The sequence below is a fragment of the Patella vulgata genome, chromosome 8 (genome assembly GCF_932274485.2).
Source record: "Patella vulgata chromosome 8, xgPatVulg1.2, whole genome shotgun sequence".
NCBI classification, from domain to species: Eukaryota; Metazoa; Mollusca; class Gastropoda; family Patellidae; genus Patella; species Patella vulgata.
Window position 1 is genome coordinate 34,334,419 of NC_065886.2, and position 11,552 is coordinate 34,345,970.

The window sequence follows — 11,552 nt, forward strand, 5'->3', positions numbered from 1 at the left end:
AAAGGCATAGTAGATGAAATTAAAATGACTCACTATTTTGGTGAAATGTCTTGTGATCTGTGAGATCCAAAATAATCAATTCCATCATATTATGCCCCATTGTATTGTTTATGGGGTGTGTGTGTGGGGGGGGGGGTGTCGCATAGGATGTGTCATTTTTAGCAGTATCATTAACATCATTTTCAGCATTATTTTTGAGTTTTTATTCATGTTCAGTGACTCTGAAAACCTTATAAAAGAGACATTATAAGCTATATAAAACAGTCATTCATGTTATGGAAATTCTGACCGCCATTTTGAATTTTCCCCATCTTGGATTTTTAAAACTCTTTGTTTAGATTAAACAAACATTGTGCAAGAGCTAAATCTGCCTATTGCAGGTCTTTCTTTAGGCCTGAAATGTTTTCTAAATTATTATTTAGACATTAATTAACTGACCCAGGCCTAAATCAACTCTCGATGGCATCGGATTTCTCCGATATTAAATAAATTAGAACGTATCAGTCATATTTTGATTTAATCTAAAAATGGAGGAGCGAGACTTAGCTTCGAGCAACCAGTACAATTGTTGAAATTATTGCACGTGTCTTGTCAAACCTTCAAAGGCTAATATCTTCGCTTGCAATAGAGTAATTTGAATGAAATTGTCAAATTATTCATTTTACATTATCTATTTTCGAACTATTGTAGCAAGAATGGCTAGCTCTTTATCTAAATCTTACGTAATGAATCTTTAATTGTAAGCTCATTGGATAGTACATGTCATATCAAACAATGAAATGACTATTATCTGACATATTGGCCATTTTAGGAAATTTTGTCGCCATTTTGAATTTCCGCCATCTTGGATCTGGGACACTCATATTTGAGATAATTTTTTATGATCAATGTTTCTGATATCTATTCAATCACTTTAGTTGACCAAACAGATAATTTGGCTTATATGGGTCTGAACACGATTTGTTAGTAAACATACGAACAGACATGAAAAAAAAAATCGAAAATGTTGCTTTTTTCAGATTAATCTTTTATTTTAAAACTGATAGTATTGATTAAACAACATATATCATATACCAGCAGATGCAGAATTATATTATGAACATTTTGAGATATATTACATATCCATATAGGTGAAACTGTTGAGGAGTTATGAAGGCTTCCCCGACTCGCACTATTTCAAATAAGAAAAAAAACGGCGGCCATTTTTTTTAAAGATGGCCGCCAAACTGACATTTGGCAAAGTGACCCGGAAGTCCATCAACCAATTTTGGACACTTTAGACCTAAGGCTAACTGAAAATCATAGTTAAACCAATTCATCAAATTGGTAATGAATATCTGCCTGTCACATGGACTATATATACTTTTCAAACAAGCGGTTGCCATGCAAGATACGCCCACATTTTGCAAGAGATGGACAGAGAACAATCAAGGGCCATAATTCAGGAAGTTACAATCCGATATGCATGAATATTGAAAGGAACCAAGATCTTTGGGTTATAAACATGTATTTCAAGTTTCATCAAAATCGGATCAAAATTGTGTCCTCTCTCTAGAGGGTCCAAATCCTTGATATACCACAAATTTACAATATTTGCGTACGATGGGCAGCCATTTTGTCCGGCAGTTTTGGTCCGATGTGTACGAAATTCGGACTCAACCATCATAAGGGTGTAACAGTGATATATTCAAACGTTTTTTTAAATCGGATAAAAATTGTGACATCTAGAGGGATCACATCCTAAAAACGCGACTTTTCGTACAATCAAGGGCCATAATTCAGGGAGTTATGATCCAATATGTGCGAATATCAACAGGAACCAAGATCTTTGGGTTATAAATATGTATTTCAAGTTACATCAAAATCGGATCAAAATTGTGACCTCTATAGGGTCCACAACCTTGATATACTGTATTTTTACGCTATTTGAGAACGAACGGCGGCCATTTTGTCTGTCAATTTTGGGCCGATTTTTACGAAATTCGATCTCAGTCGTCCTTAGGGTGTAACGGTCATATAATAATACGGTTATTTAAATTGGATAAAAAATTATGACCTATATAGCCTTATAGGGTCCACAAGCTAAAAACATGTTTTTTCGAACAATCAGGGGCCATAATTCAGGAAGTTACGGTCCGATATGCGGGAATATCGAAAGGAACTGATATCTTTGGGTTATAAACTTACATTTCAAGTTTCAACAAAATCGGATAAAAATTGTGACCTCTATAGGGTCCACAACCTTGATATACCATATTTTTACGCTATTTGAGAACGAACGGCGGCCATTTTGTCTGTCAATTTTGGGTCGATTTTTACGAAATTCGAAGTCAGTCGTCCTTAGGGTGTAACGGTGATATAATAATACGGTTTTTTAAATCGGATAAAAATTATGACCTTTATAGGGTCCACGAGCTAAAAACGCGATCGATTTTTCGTACCATCAGGGGCCATAATTCAGGAAGTTACGGCCCGATATGCGCGAATATCGAAAGGAACCAAGATCTTTGGGTTATAAACTTACATTTCAAGTTTCAACAAAATCGAATAAAAATTGTGACCTCTATAGGGTCTACAAGCTAAAAACGTGATTTTTCGTACAAACAGGGGCCATAATCCATGAAGTTTCCATCCGATACATGCCAATATCGAAAGCAGTCGAGATCTTTTGGGGACAAACCTATATTTCAAGTTTCGTCAAAATCGGACAAGAATTGTGACCTGTAGAGAGTCCACAAACAAATTGTGGACGGACGGACGGACGTCCGGACGGACAGGGGCGACGACAATATACGTCCACATGAAAATGTGGGCGTATAAAAAAGTAGTGGATATTCAGAAACAATACAAAACTGCGGAAATGCACTGCTGTTTTGATTAGAGGTAACCCGTGTATGTTAATAACAGGCCAATTGTCTACATATAAACAGTTCATATGGGCGGTTCATCTGACGGCCCCATTTCACTCGCAAAGAGATACACCGTCCAACGTGATAATGGACGTTTTTGATTTTTGTCTTAATAATGAGTAATTGCTCCACCAATCCTCAGACATTCATCAATTCGTCGTGGTATGCTACTAATCAACCGCCCAATCACGATTTGGGAAAATCTGACCCACTCCTCTTGCAGTGTTGTCGGTTGACGAACACGTCTCCCGATCATGTCCCAGACATGCTCTATAGGGGAAAGGTCAGGACTCCTGTCTGGCCAAGGCATATAATGGACAATATGGTGACGCTGGAGGTAGTCATTCACGACACAGCGCGGTGGGCACGGGCATTATCATCTTGAAAGATGAAACGTCGACCTGCACGGTGAGCAAAGGGCAGAATTATCGTTGCGAGTATATGATCATGGTAGTGCACACCGCAGTGACCCTTCCTTGAACAATATGCAAGTCCGTTCTGCAACTCATGGCGATTCCTTCCCACGCCTGAATCTGTCATGCTTTCTGACGTTAACGTTAGAATGACGCTTATTTACACGCTTCCAAACGCGAGCACGCCTATCGGTGAAATCCAGAGTAAATCTGGACTCATCTGAGAATATTACACGCACCCATCGACGATTACCCCAATTTCTACGCTGCCTATAAACCATTGACGCCAGTTTGCCATGTGCTGACGAGTTAATGGAGGCACAGTACGCGGTCGTTGCGCATGCAAATGGGATTCCATGTAGTCGATTTCTAATCGTTTGGGGTGTAACTCGAATTCCAAAATTTACAATGGGACAGAGCTGTTATTTGAAAAAATCTCAATATATCTTTTAAATTTAGTTGAAATCTGTCGAGAGATAACATAACAGACAGGGGATATAAATAAATTAAAATTCCATGTAACTTATTTATAGGGTAATTTTGTACCGGCAGAGATCGCGAAATTCGGTCGATTACACAATATCATATCAGATTGCGGTGCAATCCTAATGGTTTTACTAAACCACCCGTATATCAAATATTTGATATGTCACGTTTTATAAAGGTAACGTTTTGAAAAAAAAAAGGGAAATAATCGTTGAAAGACATAAAGATCCTGAGCTGCCCCACCCTTCACAAACAGGTTTGGTATAAGTATATAAGTATTTATTGACAGCAAGTCACAACATACACATATATAATCATGGGGCACCTATGCTCGCCCCTCCCGTGTCGGTCATCTGCCCAACATATTCATGAGTTAAGATGGCCCAGGATCGACCCTGGGACTTCCTGAGTGAGTCATCGCCTCGCTTCTTTGCCAATGGAAAACACTTATTTTAATAGCAACAGTTAATGACAGGAGGTGGCCTTGTGAAATAGATCTAACCGCATCTGTGTGAAGATAATTAGTCGACGATATGTTCGGTGGAAGCGGGCGTTAAATAAAGCTATTTCACACACCACACACGCCAAGATAATATAGTGTGTTGTAATCAGGTGTGAAGAATGGCCATTTATTCATTCATGTTTTGTTCTCGCCCTTCCCGCGGTGTTTTCATGATCTTAAATTACGCGGATCAAGGAAGAGGACATTAATCAACACACGTTGTCCCTTGAATAATTAGGATATAAAAAGTAATCCTATTTAAAGACACATCCGCCTTGTGAACACGTATTAAACGTTTACAATACAAAGGCACAAAAGTAGTAGAAAAGAACAATTTACGAAGGAACAAATTTTTATATGAATTAAATAATCATAAAATAATATTAGATAAAATCTGTGTTTAAGAGTCAGCTTGTAGTGTAGTTTTCTGACTTTTCTTACGTTTTATTAAAGCCCCAATATACAAGAATAACGGTTAAATATTGAAATTAGGATCATACACAATCTAAATTAATTTTATTAAAACAACTTTGATCCAATAATTATTCAAATGATCAATTGTAACTTTATGACCTTTTAAATTTTACATAGTATTGATTTCACACCACAATCTTATTTGTCTATTCTTTACGCTATACGATCGAGCTTGTTATGCTTTTATAAATTGGACAAAATGTCCTAAGAGTTATTGTGTTGTATGACTAAACTGAACATAGTTACTTAACAAATAGAAAACAGTGTGTAAATTAAATCAAAATATAAGTGGTATGCAAGATACTTTCAAAGGGGTACCCCGGGGATCCATATTTGGCCCAATTATGTTTAATATATTTATAAACGATTTGTTCTTTTTTGTAAAAAAAACCCTGTAATTTGTATAATAATGCTGATGACAATACTTTATCTAAATCTGATAAATCCTTACAAAATGTTATTTCAGCTTTAGAGAAAGACAGTAACCATTTGATTGAATGGTTTTCAGTAAATAAAATGCAAGCCAACCTAGAAAAATTCCAAGCTATAGCTGTTGGTTAAAAAAAAAAACACATGGCGAAAATATTGTATTTAAATGGTATTTCTATCTCATGTGAAGATGAAGTTAAATTATTAGGGGTTACTATTGACTTTAAACTAAATTTTAATACACATATATCAATTATCTGTAAGAAGGCCTCAAGGCAATTAAATGTCTTGAAAAGAATTGGGAAACATTTAAATAGACTTGGTAAACTTACTATCTATTATTCATTTATTATGTCAAATTTCAGTTACTGTCCATTAACTTGGCATTTCTGTGGAGAACAAAACACTAAAAAAATTGAAAAAAATTCAAGAACGAGCGCTTCGTTTCATATATGACGATTATCAAAACTCATATGATTTTCTTTTCGAAAAGTCAAAACTACCATCTCTCAAAACCCGTCGTATGCGCACTATTGCCTTGGAGACCTTCAAGATAATAAATAAGAAAAGCCATGTATTTATACAAGATCTGGTTGTAATTAAAGAAAATTCTTATAATTTCAGATATTTTAATACTGCTGAGGTACCCAGACCTAAAACCTCATCATACGGCCAAAAATCTTTCAGGTATGAGGAAGCACAAGTATGGAACTCTCTCCCAAATGAGGCCAGAGCTATGAACTCATTTGACCAGTTCAAAAGTTATATAAATAGCTGGTGTGGGGGTCAAAAATGCAAATGTAGCGCCTGCCGTATCCATCCCGTGCTGCCTCACAGCTGAAAAGCTTTCCTTTTCTCTTGGCTTTACCTATCTATATGCATATTTTAATGCTTAATATATTGTAGTACTGCTTATTATTTTCATGTTATGGAGTTATATGTGTCTTATCTACCTGTGCATGGTGCTTGCTATTATGTTTATGCCTGTATATACTGTTTTTATGTTTGTCGGCTTAAGAGCTCCTTGGAGTTCGTGTTATTTTGCCATTATGTATATATGTACCGACGTTAAATAAAGATTACCACTACTTACTACTTACTACTACATTCCTTTAGGATATAAATGGGTATTGACTAGTACTATTGGTTATACAAGCCAACAGTGAGGCTGATGTCCCCCACCGAAATCCCCAAAATAGATGACACATATTGATTGATTGCACTATTATCTTTTTCAAAAGTATTGAGCAAACGAACTGATTATCTATACTAAGTCTAAGCATAAAATGTTCATGATCAAACTCAAGCAAGGTTTTGAAGTATCTGGTAGTGAAACCACACAATAAGTTAAATCACTATCCATCAGAATCAAAGTTATCTTGGTGCAAAGCATAGACTAGTGAAATTGCTTGGCTTTGCTTTGCTTTAAGGGGGGGGGGGGCTGGATGGTCAAATGGTTAGCGCGTGCGCGTTGTATCAAAAGGTCTGTCATCGAGTCAACTGGCGTGGTTCGATTCGTCGGTTGTACGTGACAAGGAGTAGGATCGCCTGCCCAACCTCATGGGTTTTCTCCGGGTCCCCCGGATTTCCTCCCACTGCTTAAGGCCGCTAAGCGCAAGAGAATTATTGGAATAAGATTGGACCATGTTAGTCCTGAAATGACCTAGTTTGTATCGAGTGGACGTTAAACCCCATTTCTCTCTCTCTTCCTTAGCTTTAGTGGGAAATGTTAATCATTGAACTCAGTCAAGACATTCACCCAATGAACATCTACATCAAGTTTAAAGTAGTTGAGTCTCTAAAGCAATATCACTCAAAAACTCCGACATTGATAAAACGAATTATTTGTCAATTTAAATCAACATTGATGTTGTGATCTTACCGGGAAAAGACGGGTTTCTGATATCCAATATTTAAGACAACATAAACATTTTAACATGGTACGAATCGTGACCATAATGTGTTTCAGTGCCATTAGTAATAAGGCACTTGAACAAGGGCTAGGCATATTCCACTAGTCATATCAAACGGTGACGGCATATTCTTATCAATAAATACTATCGGTTTAGACTGAAATAACCAGACGCTAGAGATTGCTATTCGATTGAGACTTCTAACGTAATTCGCCAAACATAATTGATTGGAAATTACAGTAAAAACGGAAACGGTCGAATGTAAATCAGTTTATATACATTCATATTCAATTTTTGGCGGGTTGCAACCCTTTTGTGTCAATTTCTAGGTCCAAAATATTATTCTATCTCCATCAAATGTATAGCTGTTACTTTTCAAAGTCTCGAACAATCAAATTGCTTATCACTCCTTAACCTAAGCAGAATATGCTCATTATCGAACTTAGTCAAGGTATTGATGCAATGAAACTACCACTCTCACTTAGTAGAGCAGGAGCCCAGGGGGTCAACCTAGCTGAAAATTGTACCAGTTTTCGCATATATGGTATCAAAGCATGCATATCTGGTATCATCAAAATGTAAGTCTGCCGGGTATCTGGTGGTGGGTGTGGCTGTGAGGGCTTCGATACTGGGTATGAATTCTTGAGCTAGATTAGCTCAAAAGTGTACCACATGAAAATGGTACGGCAGGGTACCGTACATCTTGAAGTATTAGAAAAACACTCTGACAGACATTTATAGTGGTGGGGTACCCCCGACAGAGTTATGTAATTGCCAGACCACAGCTAGGCTAGATTAGCTGAAATCTGTACCACTTAAAACTGCTTGGAAGTTGTTCAGCACCACCACAGGAATCAAGAATGGTCACTGCCAGACAATTTGTGCGGTGGGTTACCCCGACAGATACGACGAAAATACCAAGCCACCCCGCCCCAACTAGACTAGATTAGCTGAATTCCGTACCACCTAAACGTGCTTGGAAGTTGTTCAGCATCACCACAGGGATCATGGATTACCACTGCCAGACAGATATTGCGGTGGGGTACCACTGAAAGAAACATCCAAAATTCCCCGCCCCGCAACTAGGCTAGATTAGCTGAAATATGTAACTGCTTTGGTGTTGTTCAGCACCACCAAAGGAATCATGAATGATCACTGCCAAACAGATTGTACGGTGGGTTACCCCTAACAGACACGCCCAAAATGACACGTCTCGCAATTAGGCTAGAGTGACTGAAGTGTGTACCACTTAAAACTGCTTGGAAATTGTTCAGCACCCCAGGGATCACACTGCCCATTGCTAGAGAGTTTGTTTGGTGGGGTTCTCCCAAGAGACATGACAGCCAAGCGCCCCCCTCCCAAAAACTTGGCTTTATCAGCTGGGTTAGACTTATTGAGAATTATGGGTATTGCATATTTTCATGAGTATGTAATATCTCTTAAAGATTAAGTAATTGTATGAAGAATAATAAGTAGTGGTTCAACTCAGTGACCACTGACATACAAACCATAAAGTCCAGTTGCCAAACCCCATTTTAAGCCTTGACATGGAAATATAGCCCACCTAATGTTTATTGGTGGATTATATATCTTCTATATGTGTAGATTCAGAATTGGGGAAATTTATATATTCAAGATGGCCGACATGAGGCGCTTTGTGGTTGTTTAGTGGGGTAAAATATGCGGCAGCTGCTCTCGGACCTCGGTTTGAATATGTTTCTAGAATAATTCGACCCGCTGAATCCAATGAGCTAGGGTATTCCTCCTGAAAGTGATGGCTAATTCCGCTAGAGGACCAAATTCAAAATGGAGGCTCATTTTAGAGGGAAACTCATAAAGTTCACTAAAAAGATGTGCAATATATTGAAATGTAGGTTTTGAGTGCATTATATTACTATTCATGTTCGGGAAAAATCGGAAGGTCTCGGTAATTTCAGGAAGTTTCCGGAAGCCGTCACAAAATTCACAATTTTTTTTAATATGGCATTTTGAAGGCATCGGTGTGTTCCTTATTCCTACCAAGTTCCAACTTGATACCTCAAATAGTGACGGATATACGCCATCTTGAATGTCGAGAAATGATGAAGAAAAACTTTCGCAAATCTTGGATGCGAATATTAATCCGAATTTCAAAAAACCGTTAGTCAGAGCCCTTATGGGATTCGTCCAAAGAATCGAAAAAAAGAAAACCCGAAGAAGATCCGTTAAGAAATAACCGGGATATATGGGTAATCTAAGATTACTTTTTGTCCCATCCGTAAAACACTTCCTGTTCGTCAAAAATGACCCAATATAGACGCACGGAGGCCAACCACACCTCTGTTGGCAGAATGCTTGCACCATGTACAATTTTAGTTGCACAAACTGACTAAATTCCCGAAAAAAAATAAAAAAAAATAAATAAAAATAACTAGAACAAACTTCAAAGTGAAACCGGAAGTAAACAAAATTGAAATTCAAAAATCGGCTCCCTAAGGATTGTTGCCATTTGGTGCCTAGCGGCCAAGCGCCATCTTGAATGTCGAAAAAATGATTAAGAAAACTTTCGCAAATCTTTGATGCTAATATTAATCGAGCGAACTTCCGAATTTATAAAAAAACCGCCAGTCAGAGCCCGTATGGGATTCGTCAAAAGAATCCAAAAATGAAAACCTGAAGACGATCCGTGGAGAAATAACCGATATATGGGCACTCTGAGATTATTTTGTGTCCTACCCCCCCACCCGTAAACACTTCGTCGTCGTCAAAAATAACCCAATATATATTTAATAAATAGACGCACGGAGGCCAACCACATTTACGTTGGGAGAATGTTGGCACCATGTAAAGTTTTGGCTGCAGGAACTGACTACCCCCCCCCCCACCTTTGAGAGTATGTTCACGGATGAAGAACTTATCGCCCCAACAGAACCACTGAGCTGCACATTCGACACGCAATGGCGCCATACACGTGGGAGGGGTTCATTGTCAATTTGACACTTCAAGGAAGGGTTGATCCTATCCATGTTTGCTTTCCTATCGGTTCTTGCATAAGATTTACTGTTTAGCGTATCTTTGCTTTAGTGTGTTACGTTCTACACAGCGAGCAGTAGTCAACATGCTTAATGTGTCACAGTCTGTGATCAACAGACTGGAACCGGTACCAACAAACACATAATGTTGATGATAGATCTCGTTCAGGTCGTCCTAGAGCCACTACAAAAAAACCAGGATCCATACATTCGTACACAGGTCCTGCGAAATTGAGGACACACGGCCAATCAGCTTTTGGTAAACTTTACCAAGTTACAGGAATTCGAGTAACACCCCAAACGATTAGAAATCGACTACATGGAAGCCCATTTGCATGCGCGACGACCGCGTGCTGTGCCTCCATTAACTCGCCAGCACATAGCAAACAGGCGTCAATGGTGTATAAGCAGCGTAGAAATTGGGGTAATCGTCGATGGCTGCGTTTAATATTCTCAGATGAGTCCAGATTTACTCTGGATTTCACCGATAGGCGTGCTCGCGTTTGGAAGCGTGTAAATGAGCGTCATTCTAACGTTAACGCCAGAAAGCATGACAGATTCAGGCGTGGGAAGGAATCACCATGACTGGCAGAACGGACTTGCATATTGTTCAAGGAAGGGTCACTGCGGTGTGTACTACCGTGATCACATAGTTCTGCCCTTTGCTCAACGTGCAGGTCGACGTTTCATCTTTCAAGATGATAATGCCCGTGCTCACCGCGCTGTGTCGTGAATGACTACCTCCAGCGTCACCATATTATTGTCCATATGCCTTGGCCAGACAGGAGTCCTAACCTTTCACCTATAGAGCATGTCTGGGACATGATCGGGAGACGAGTTCGTCAACCGACAACACTGCAAGAGGAGTGGGTCAGATTTCCCCAAATCGTGACTGGGCGGTTGATTAGTAGCATACCACGACGAATTGCTGAATGTCTGAGGATTGGTGCGGCAATTACTCATTATTAAGACAAAAATCAAAAACGCAGTTTTGTATTGTTTCTGAATATTCCTACTTTTTTTGAAGAGTATATAATAGACTATTTCTCATTTCAATTTTCAAATATGGCTAAAATACCCGAGTTTATCGTTAATGTCTCGCTCTCGACCGTTAAACCACACATAATTCATATTACATTTTTGTGTCCATTTCTAGTTTAGCTCCTGTAAACTTTCTTTTCAAGCATGAATCTCTTTCTGAATGTATTTGTATTGATGTTATAATTTATTATATTTGTTGTGTATAGCATGAATAATGTTAGGGTCACATAAAGCCGTTGATTAAATGTTGTTCTTAGCATTTAACGTCCGCTTCCACCGAAGGTGATATTGCAGACAAGTTCATTTTAATGATCTTAGCGCACGCGTCTTTGCTGTGGGAGGAAACCGGAGTACCCGGAGTAAACCCACGAGGT